We start from the raw sequence: 10017 nt of genomic DNA on the forward strand, positions 1-10017 counted from the left end.
TTCCTGACAAAGGTCCATATAGTCCAAGCTATGTTTTTGTGTTTTGTTTTGTTTTTTTTCCCTAGTAGCAAGGTATAGCTGTAAGAATCGGACTCCAAGGAAAGCTGAGCAGAAGCTGGTAGAAGAGTAAGATTTACGTGTCACTAGGATAACCAAGAAGGCTTGGAGTCAAATAAATCCTTTCTTGAACAGTTATCTAGGGGTGCTAACAAATTAAATCACTTTGGCTTTTACCTGAGGAACTTCATACAGTCTTCTCTTATTTTATAAGTCTGATTTTGGCCTGAAAAGGTTAATATTAAGGAAGGACAAGCTTTCACGTAACACAGATTTGCAAGAGGAATGGCCCTGGGACTTGAATAATAAAAGGAAACAGAAAATCAAAAATTGCCATTATATCTTTATATTCCTAGAATCCAGCATCTAGTAGGTATTATTATTCTTATTTTATAATATGAGGGCAATGAGGTTGAGAAAATTTAAGGAACTGGCTAAGGATGACACAGCCCTTAAGTATCCTAGGTAGGATTTGAACTTAGGACTTCCTAAAAACAACTCAAGAATTGGAGTTGAAGATTTCTAACCTGCTAGATTTTGCCAGAAATTAAATTTCTATTGCCCTAAACTTAGACAATCTAAAGTCCTCTACTCTACCAAACTCAGTGTGGTATTGGGTTAGAAATCTTTGGAGACAGACATGTACAGGAAGATAACAATGCAAATTACATATAAGGAAATGCAGTATAATTTTAAAATGACCTTTATTTTATTAGCTAAAATTAAAAAAGTGGGTTTTTTGTTTGTTTTTACCTCTGAGTTGTGATGTAATAATTCATTTTCCAGAATAACACTTTGAATTTTGGTACTACCAATGGTACTTTGGGCAAAAGAAGAAGAAGAAGAGGGAAAAAAAAAAAGATTCTGTCCTGGACAATAAGAAAGACCTTTGGTCAATTCAAGCCGTTTTCTTTTTGCATGCTAGCTACCTGACTTTGGGCAAGTTATTGAACTTTTCTAAGCTTATTATTTCATCTACAAAATAGTCATCATTACCTGTCTTGTGTGCTTAAGAAGGCTGCAATGATAGTCTATGGAAATAGTGAATGTGAACTCCTCCTATCTTCCAAACGATGGTTCTTATCTGTGATATGCAGAAAACAGTAACAAAATAACAACAACAACAACAACAAAAGGATCTGACAACACTGAGCAGAAATAGGTTTCACTCACTCTATCATGAATGCATACTTCTATTTAATATTCAAAGGTAGTCAGAGCTTGGTGTCTCAGTAATCCAAATAAGAAAGAATTACAAAAGTAAGAAAGAAGTAAAATAATGAAAAGTGAACTCATTGGGAAAATGCTGGCAAAGTGTCAGTGAGGAAGGAGGTAATGAGTACAAAGAATTCTGATGAATATTCATTTCCCAATTAAAATAGAATAAAAGTAAGTAATATTAAATTTGAAAAAGTTACCCAAGGTTAAAAATTATTTTTCACATTTCTCCCTCTTATATGTGTTAACACACACACACACACACACACAGAGCTATTAATTTCTGCACAATTAGTATAGTATTATATAGAGCACAAAGACTATAGTTTCATATAGACTATGAAATTCATAAATAAATATACATATAGAGAGGGAGAGTATAAATATATATAGAGAAAAGAGAGAATAAATATATACATATATGTATATATACACACAAATATATGTGTGTATTTATGTGTGTATATACAAACACACAATACATATATGTGTATACATACATATATACACATACATGTATACATATTTCATACTCTTAGGAGACAGGAGTTCAGCAAAAAAAAATCATTTGCTCTCAAAATAGAAGGTTAAAGAGAGAAGGAAATTTAAATGTCACCTAGTATAACCCTTTAATTTTACCAGTGGTAAAATGGAGACCTACACATATTATGATGTGCCTGTGTCACCCAAGCTACTTAATGGAAGAGCTAGAAATGGAACCTGGGCGTTGTGTTTCCATGGTAGAACACCTTTCTTGATACTTTCCCACTCTTAGCAATGTAGTGTTTTCTCTAACCACTGAATATTTCTCTTTGAAGTATCTGTTATGATAGCCCAACAAGGAATGAAGGGCTAATGTCATAATTAAAAGAATCTACTAGGAAAATACATCCTTATTTAAAAATGTTAAATGGAAGGACCAAATCGAGCCTCATGAAATAACTTTTCAGATAGAATGATCTATGTGTTTGGAGGCTTTTTAATATTGACATAAGCTGACTTTGCAGGAAAGAGTAGAGGTGAACTTTCTAGGTAGAATCAGAAATAAAAATAACAAAAGTTATGTTATTCCTTAAAACTACATATTTTGTGATAAATGCAATTTGAAACATTGTTTTAAAATGTAATCATGGGGCAAGTAGGTAGCATTGTGAATACAGCACCAGCCCTGAGTCAGAAAGACCTGAGTTCAAATCCAGCCTCAAACACTTGATCCAGGGATGAGGTACCTGTGGCCTCAAGACCACATGTGGCCTTTTAGGTTCTCAAGTGTGGCCCTTTGATTGAATCCAAACTTCACAAAATAAATCACCTTAACAAAAGGATTTGTTCTGTAAAAATTGGACTCAGTCAAAAGGCTACACCTAAAAACCCAGAAGGCCACATGTGGCCTAAGGGCCATAAATTCCCCACCTCTGATGGGCCTGACACTTACTAGTTGTGTGACCCTGGGCAAGTCACTTAACCCTTATTGCCTTGCCAAAAATAAAATGTAATCAAATTTTCTAGTTATAGTTCTAAATTTTGAGGTGTGGATGGTAATAATGGAAATGAACTCAAAGGAAACTATGCTTTTTAGAATTTTAATTTTGACTCAAATTAACATGAAGAGTCCACAGATGTAATAGAACAGACTTAAAAGCTTTTTATTTTCCTGACAGTAGGATATAGGATTTTTGTAAAAACCAAACCAAGACTTAAAGGAATAATAAGACTGAAAACAGTGTAAATGCATACAGACTTTAAAATTAAAAAAAAAAGATTTACATTATCTATGTTTTAAACATTATTTCCCAAGGGAAAATATCATATATCCAAAATAAATAATACCTGTGTTGTCCTAAGTAATGCAAAGTTATTCCATTGAATTTAGATGATATTTTTTAAAGTTTCTAATTTTAACTATGTTTTTCTTTTATATTTTTCTACTTATTCTAAATGCAGAATGAGGGGAAATCTAAAACTTATAAAATATATTTCTAATTGGAAATATTTGCAAGATCAGATACTAAAAACAAGAAAACAAACAAAAATGAAACATTAAATATTTATGATTACATATAAGTTTTAAACTGTATGGTAATGAAATAATGGAGGAATGTTATACATTTGTAACATGTTGACTATGTTCCTCATTCTTCACACTGATCCACTTCATCTTCTAATGAAATGTAATTCCAAAATCTAATCAATCATTATAAAAACTCTACCAATTGAAATCAGAACCCTAAAGAAAGTCAATGGAAGAAAAATACGTTTCTCATTCACCTACATTTGCTATCTATTCATCTATTTCTAAATTTAAAACTAGGAGAAGACAACCCAATAGGAAATGACAAAATATATGTGTGTATACACACATGTGTACCCATGTGTATGTGTGTGTATGTATACACACACACATAGACACATACCTTTTATACACACACACACACACACACACACACATACCTATCTATCTATATACAATCATACTAAGGTCTAGCAAATCAATTTTTTTACTCTGGAGTTGGCTGGTCATTTATTCTCATCATATTTATAATGTATTTCTAATATGAATACGTGTATGTGCACACCTCTGTAGGTAGGTACTTGTAAAAAGTCACAGAAAAACCTTTAGAAGATTACATAAACACAGCACACATTTGAAAAGGAGTCTGTAGTACATTCCTGCAATATCCAATATTGAATCAATAAACTAAACAAAATAAATTTATTAGTCTTTATTAGTCTTCAGTCTACTTGGTGATTTGGTGGTACAATCTTGTACTAAAAATGATAATAAGTTAAATGTATGCAAAAGATTTAATTTTGAAAAATTCTTTGAAAACATAATTTCATTTGAAGTGCAGTGAGTTACATCATTTCTATTTTATGTGGGGTTTGAAGCTATCATATGCATTCACTAGGGATTCATAGATTTACTTATTCTATAATTTAACGTAACTTAGACTCAAGGAGCAAAAAGTTATCAAAGAGAACATTTAGCCTATTCCCTTTGACATTTTGAGAAACTGAGGCCCAAAGAGGATTAAGTGATTCATTCAATGTAGGACTATGAATAAAAAGGAAAACTGAATCAAGAACCCAGATCTGACTCCCAGACCAATACTCTGATCTTTAAAAAATCTTAAGTCATGAATTTCTTTACAGAATGAGAAGGGAATTGAGAAATCTTCATATATCATCCAAGATTTCTTATCACATAATGCCCTTTTAATGCTTTTTTCAGTCTAGGATACTAGGAATTTTTTGTGTGAATTTCCAAGAGTGTTTTTACATTTTTATTGACCTTGCAGGGAAAAAAAATGGAGATAAATTTGAGGAAAATGTATTAGGAAAACAATAAAATAGTTTAGCAGGGAAAGTAACTTCTGTCACATTATTTTCTTCCCAGATAAATGTAGGAGGGAATATAAAAAGAAAAAAAAAAGGAAATGGAACTGAGTTACACAACTCATGGCAACTCTCAGTTATTACTTGCAGACAATAGTTATAGTTTTAAAAAGCTTTTTTTTAATGATAAGCCTTTAGTGAAAACAATAACACATAAAATTTATTTAGAATGGCATTCAACTGAAATTATGTAGAATTACTGATTTATTGCTCTAATTTGGAGCTATGTGGTCTACCATAAGACCAAAGAATAAAATCTACTTCAAGTGGGAGTGGAGTGGGGAATAATGAAGAAAACCATTATATTTATGCAAATTATTTATTATTCTAGGAAAATATTTTGGGGAATTGCTATTTTTGTGGAATAAATGCATTTGGTGATGGAAAATTCCCCTATAACCTCCATAGTGCTGCTTTTATGTTCTGTGTCTGTTTTATGTTCTTACATTAGATACTGTCCACATGTTCATTAAATTATGTATGTGTTTTATTTATAAAATATGTCTTCTGTTCTAAAATATCTGAACAATAAGTAGCACCATTAAAAATTAATGACTAAATTTTACCACTTTAAAAAAAACATAACTTTCCTGGCTGTTTTGGACTCTAATCAAGCAAGCATCTATTTTTGAAACCAAACTTGGTATCAAACTCCAGAGGCCTGCAGTCTTTGGTTCACTGTAGCAAAAAAAAAAAAAAGGAGCAACATAAGAGTTAGCTAACATCAGTAGTTAGCCAATAATTTAACAATGAAATGTATTCTTGAGAGAGAGATATAATATTCCAAATCTCAAATGATTCTTGCATGTCATTAATTCAGAAGCATACATCAGTGATGATGATTGCAGCCCATAATTCCCCTCCCATTTTATGTAACTTTTCTCAATGTTCTCAAATAAATTTGTCAAAAACATGATGGAGTCTTTCCACGATATGATGAGAATACCAGTGGAACACTCTCCTTACTTTTCTACTCTTTGCTCCCAGCATGACCAACCTATTTTCCCTTTTTCTCATCCAATTTCTTGATGACATCCTTTATTCCTACTCTCCTTCTGAATTCCTCATTGGCTACAAGTCATAGCTAGTTCACAAATACCATGCATCTTTACATTGCTTTCTATGTAATGTTCATCTTTAATTCTCCAGAGACAATAATCTCCAGGTCTCTCCATTATAAATCAATAATGCTAAAATGTTTGTACTGAAAAAACAAGAGGAATGGCCTTTGAAATCTAACAGAGATCTCATCAAGATACTAATAGCAGATCATGATAAACATCTGAAAAATAATCAGTTCTGATATTTTCAAATAATAAAAAGAATTACTAAGTTAAAAATTGCTTAAGCAACTTCTGCATTTGGTGAAACAACAATTTTTAACATTTTATTAATATAGTTAGCCAAGTACTTTCTTCACAATAACTATGAACTGGATATACAAGTACTATTTTTCCCATTTTGCAAATAAAGAAACTGAGGCTGAGAGAAATTGATTTATTTCTTAAAATTATTTGGCTAATAAATGTGAGGTTGAGGTCTCAAACTCAGATTTTCTTATGCTAAGTCCAATAACTTTTCTGCTCCATGGTTGTATTTTTAATATTCTGAATACATAGAAAAAGCCTGGGAATGGTATAAGCATAGGCATTATTTTATTAAAATTTACAAAGTGACACTATAAAGTTGCCGTAAAATCTGTAAGGCCAACTCCAATTTAAATATTGTGATTAGGTTTTTATGGCACGTGTGCTGGTCTGGTATTTTCTGAGTGGATTGTCTCTAATATGTGCCAATCAATATCACCTAGCCTCTCTGAATCTACATTTTCTCATCTGTAAAAATGAAGGGAAGTGAACTAGGTGATCGATAATATTTCTTCCTTTCTGAACCATTCTGGGAATATAGTATACCATCAAAAACTCCACTTTCCGAAGACAAAACCTGATCCAATAAATTCATGGGAGATTTTTTTTCCCCAAAGTTCTAGAATCTAGATGAATTTTATACATCCATCTCTCTGTGTGTCTTTCTGTCTGTCTCTGTCACTGTCTCTGTCTCTGTCTCTCTGTCTCTCCCTCTCTGTCTGTACCCCCTTTCTCCCTCTTTCCATCCTTCTTTGTTTTCTCTTTCTCTTCTGAGTTTTAATATAACACAAACTCAATCATAATATATTTTCCAATCCCTTTTTATGCCTTTATGACCTTGGGCATTGTGTGCAGGACATTCAGTATTTATTTGTTTATAGGTTTTAGTTTAGTTTAAATTAAGAACATTTAAAAAAAAACTCTGATAACTTCACATATAATTTGTCATTTTTCTTTTCTTTTCCTTAAATCACTGCAACTCCAAACAATTCTTTTCTTCTCTATTCTAATAACCACAAAATGAATTCCCTTCAATTCCTTGCTAGCTTTTAATAATTTTAATTATCATTGTTCCTTTTTTCCCCAGAAAATCACGCATAGCTCTCTAGCCTTGCTAGCCATTTATGTATCACCATAATAGGGTCTGAGAATAACATTATATTCCTTTAGTTATCCAAGTGCTGTTTTCCACTCTGAAGGCAATTATTAGTTAAAAAGATATTGCAATAAATTCACCTCTATGAACTTTTTTCCTAATTAACCTTGAAACTGATTGCAGCCAAAATTTTGGTTAAAATACCTCTTATGGTCACTACTACTGAGAATTTTTTCCCCTTTGGCAATTTTTATGGCTATTCTTGTTAATTTCCATTTCATATATCAAACTGCTAAAATATGTGTTTGTGTGGGTGTACAAGAAATGATAAACATTATTGTTTATTGAAGACTTTTTAATTAAAGTTACTTTTAATTATAATGGCCTTTTATGTATTTTTAGTTAAAACCCTCTCGGTGTTCCAAAATGTTTTTTGTTTTTATTTTAATGGGTAAGCAAATGAATGTTGCTAATGTAACCAAAACGTATTTGATTACTTTTTTGGAATTTCATTTATTATAAAATATTGGATGTTTTATTCTTATTTATATCAACATTTTTGTCATTTGAAGCTGTATGGTAGACAAGTTGTTAACCACCATAAACCTTATTTTTTTTTCTTTGTAAAATCACAGGGATGGACTATATGACTTCTAAAAATAAAGGTATGCTACTGAATGTTTAACATTTAATGGCTTTCTGGGGTGGGGGGGGGATGAATGCATGACACACTTTTAAGTAGCCACAAAGTAATCCCAGACATGAACTTTTTAACTTATTAAGAGAAAAAACAGGAAATGTCTTCTTTTCAGTTATACAGAGAATTCTTACAAAAACAAAACAAAACATGACACACTAAGTCATAAAAGTCTCATGTAAATCCCAAAGACAAAAATTATAATATAATAATTCAATAAAATTAGAAAAAAATAACAATAACATGAACAAAATTTGTATAATCTTAACTATTAATATTTTCTCCACCACTTTCTTAAGTCAACAATCATCAAAACAGTAAATTAGGCTTTCATTTATAGTATTTGCCAAGTATCAATGGTCACACTAAAGCTTGAATAATGAATTCTTCAAATATAAAATTTAACAATGTGCTCATTCCAGTGCACCCATAGCTAACAGTACCTTTCAATTCTAAAATCCAATAGTCCTATTCAGAAGTTTATAGAGTATCTCTAATCCACATAGAGAAATTATACATATGACAAGTGACAGAATTTAATATGTATATAAAAAATCTTTCAAACTGAAATAATATAAAATATTATTTAATAGATAAATTACAGAGAACGAAGGAAGAGAAAAATCATTAGCAAACTAGAATACCAAAAACTTCAAATCTGGATGGATTGATTCACAAGATCATTTTAGCCACTTAAAGAAGAAATAACTCATAGCCTTTTCCAAATATATATAATAATACGTCGTCTGCTTCTTTTTAGGAAGATAGTATGGTTTTGACTTTTAAACTCGTAAAGACAAAAATTAAAAATAAAATTATAGAATGACTTTCATAATAAATCTATATTCATAATAAAATTAACCAACAGTTAAACAATACATTCAAGTAGTTCTTAATCACATGCAAATAAAGTTTATATAAGTAATCCAAAAATGTTTGTGTATGTATAATATACACATATACGCACACATATGCTACACTTAAAAATTTTGGAACATCTTGTGTATATCCATGTGGTCATGCTATTTTTATTTCCTTGTAGTAAACTATCCTTGTAATTAAGAGGGAAATAAATATAACAATTATATATGATAATCAATATGACTGTTCTTATTTCTTTTATTAAAAACAATAGCCAAATGGATGAAGAAACCAAACCTGAAAAACATGTTGACTACAGAAATACATTTAACGTGAAACACTTAGCTAGACCATAATTACAATTTTACTCTAATGAATACTAGTCAACTACAATTTTTTGGGTTTGTCTTGAAGCAGGAGAGGTAGTAATATTATGTGGTAAAGCAGAATTCAAAATAAACAGTGGCATATTATGACAGAAGGAAAAATGAATAGAATATACAATTGTCCTCAGTTTACATGTAGTAAACTATGAGAGACTTCATTGTATAGTATAGTAAGTAGTATATAAACTGCAACACCCTCAACTAATCAGTTAACCTTTCCCAACCTCAGTGTCCTCATAAGTTAAATGAGAATAATTATCACACATAACCATTATTGTTGTCAAATCTTTAAGTGGAATAAGTTATCCAAAGCTCTTTGCAAACTTTAAAAGACAATATATGTGGAAGTTATTATTATTCATCATTTTTTAATTCTCAAAAGAAAAAAAATAACTTTAAGAGTTTAAAGAAAAATGAAATTTGAGATTTGAAAAATTCATTATTCAAGTATGACAGATGAAATAAAAAAGATTAGCCACAAAATAATCTCAGATGTGAACATTTTTTAAAACTTATTAAGGTAGAAAACAAGAAATATCTACTCTTTTTAGGTATTCTGGGAATTCTAACAATAAAAATGTTAAATATTAGGTCATATAGAAGTCCTATGTAAAATGTAAAGATGAAAACTATAAAGATTATAGTTCAATAAACTTAGAAAAAAGACAAATAAAATTCATACCACTTCATGGAAATATAGACAAGTTTTGCAATGATTGTGTTAAAATAAATTAGAAGAGAGAAAAAAAAGAAAGTCAATAATTTCCATACATTTCCAAAATATCTGAAATACTCTCATATTCTTATATCTACATTTTTTTTAGCAATTGGGGTTAAGTGACTTGCCCAGGGTCACACAGCTAGTAAGTGTCAAGTGTTTGGCCTAAGGCTGGATTTGAATTGAGGTAATCCTGACTTCAGGCTCTATCCACTGGGCCA

Source organism: Phascolarctos cinereus, unplaced genomic scaffold (genome assembly GCF_003287225.1).
Source record: "Phascolarctos cinereus isolate Bilbo 61053 unplaced genomic scaffold, phaCin_HiC Scaffold_7;HRSCAF=346, whole genome shotgun sequence".
NCBI lineage: Eukaryota > Metazoa > Chordata > Mammalia > Diprotodontia > Phascolarctidae > Phascolarctos > Phascolarctos cinereus.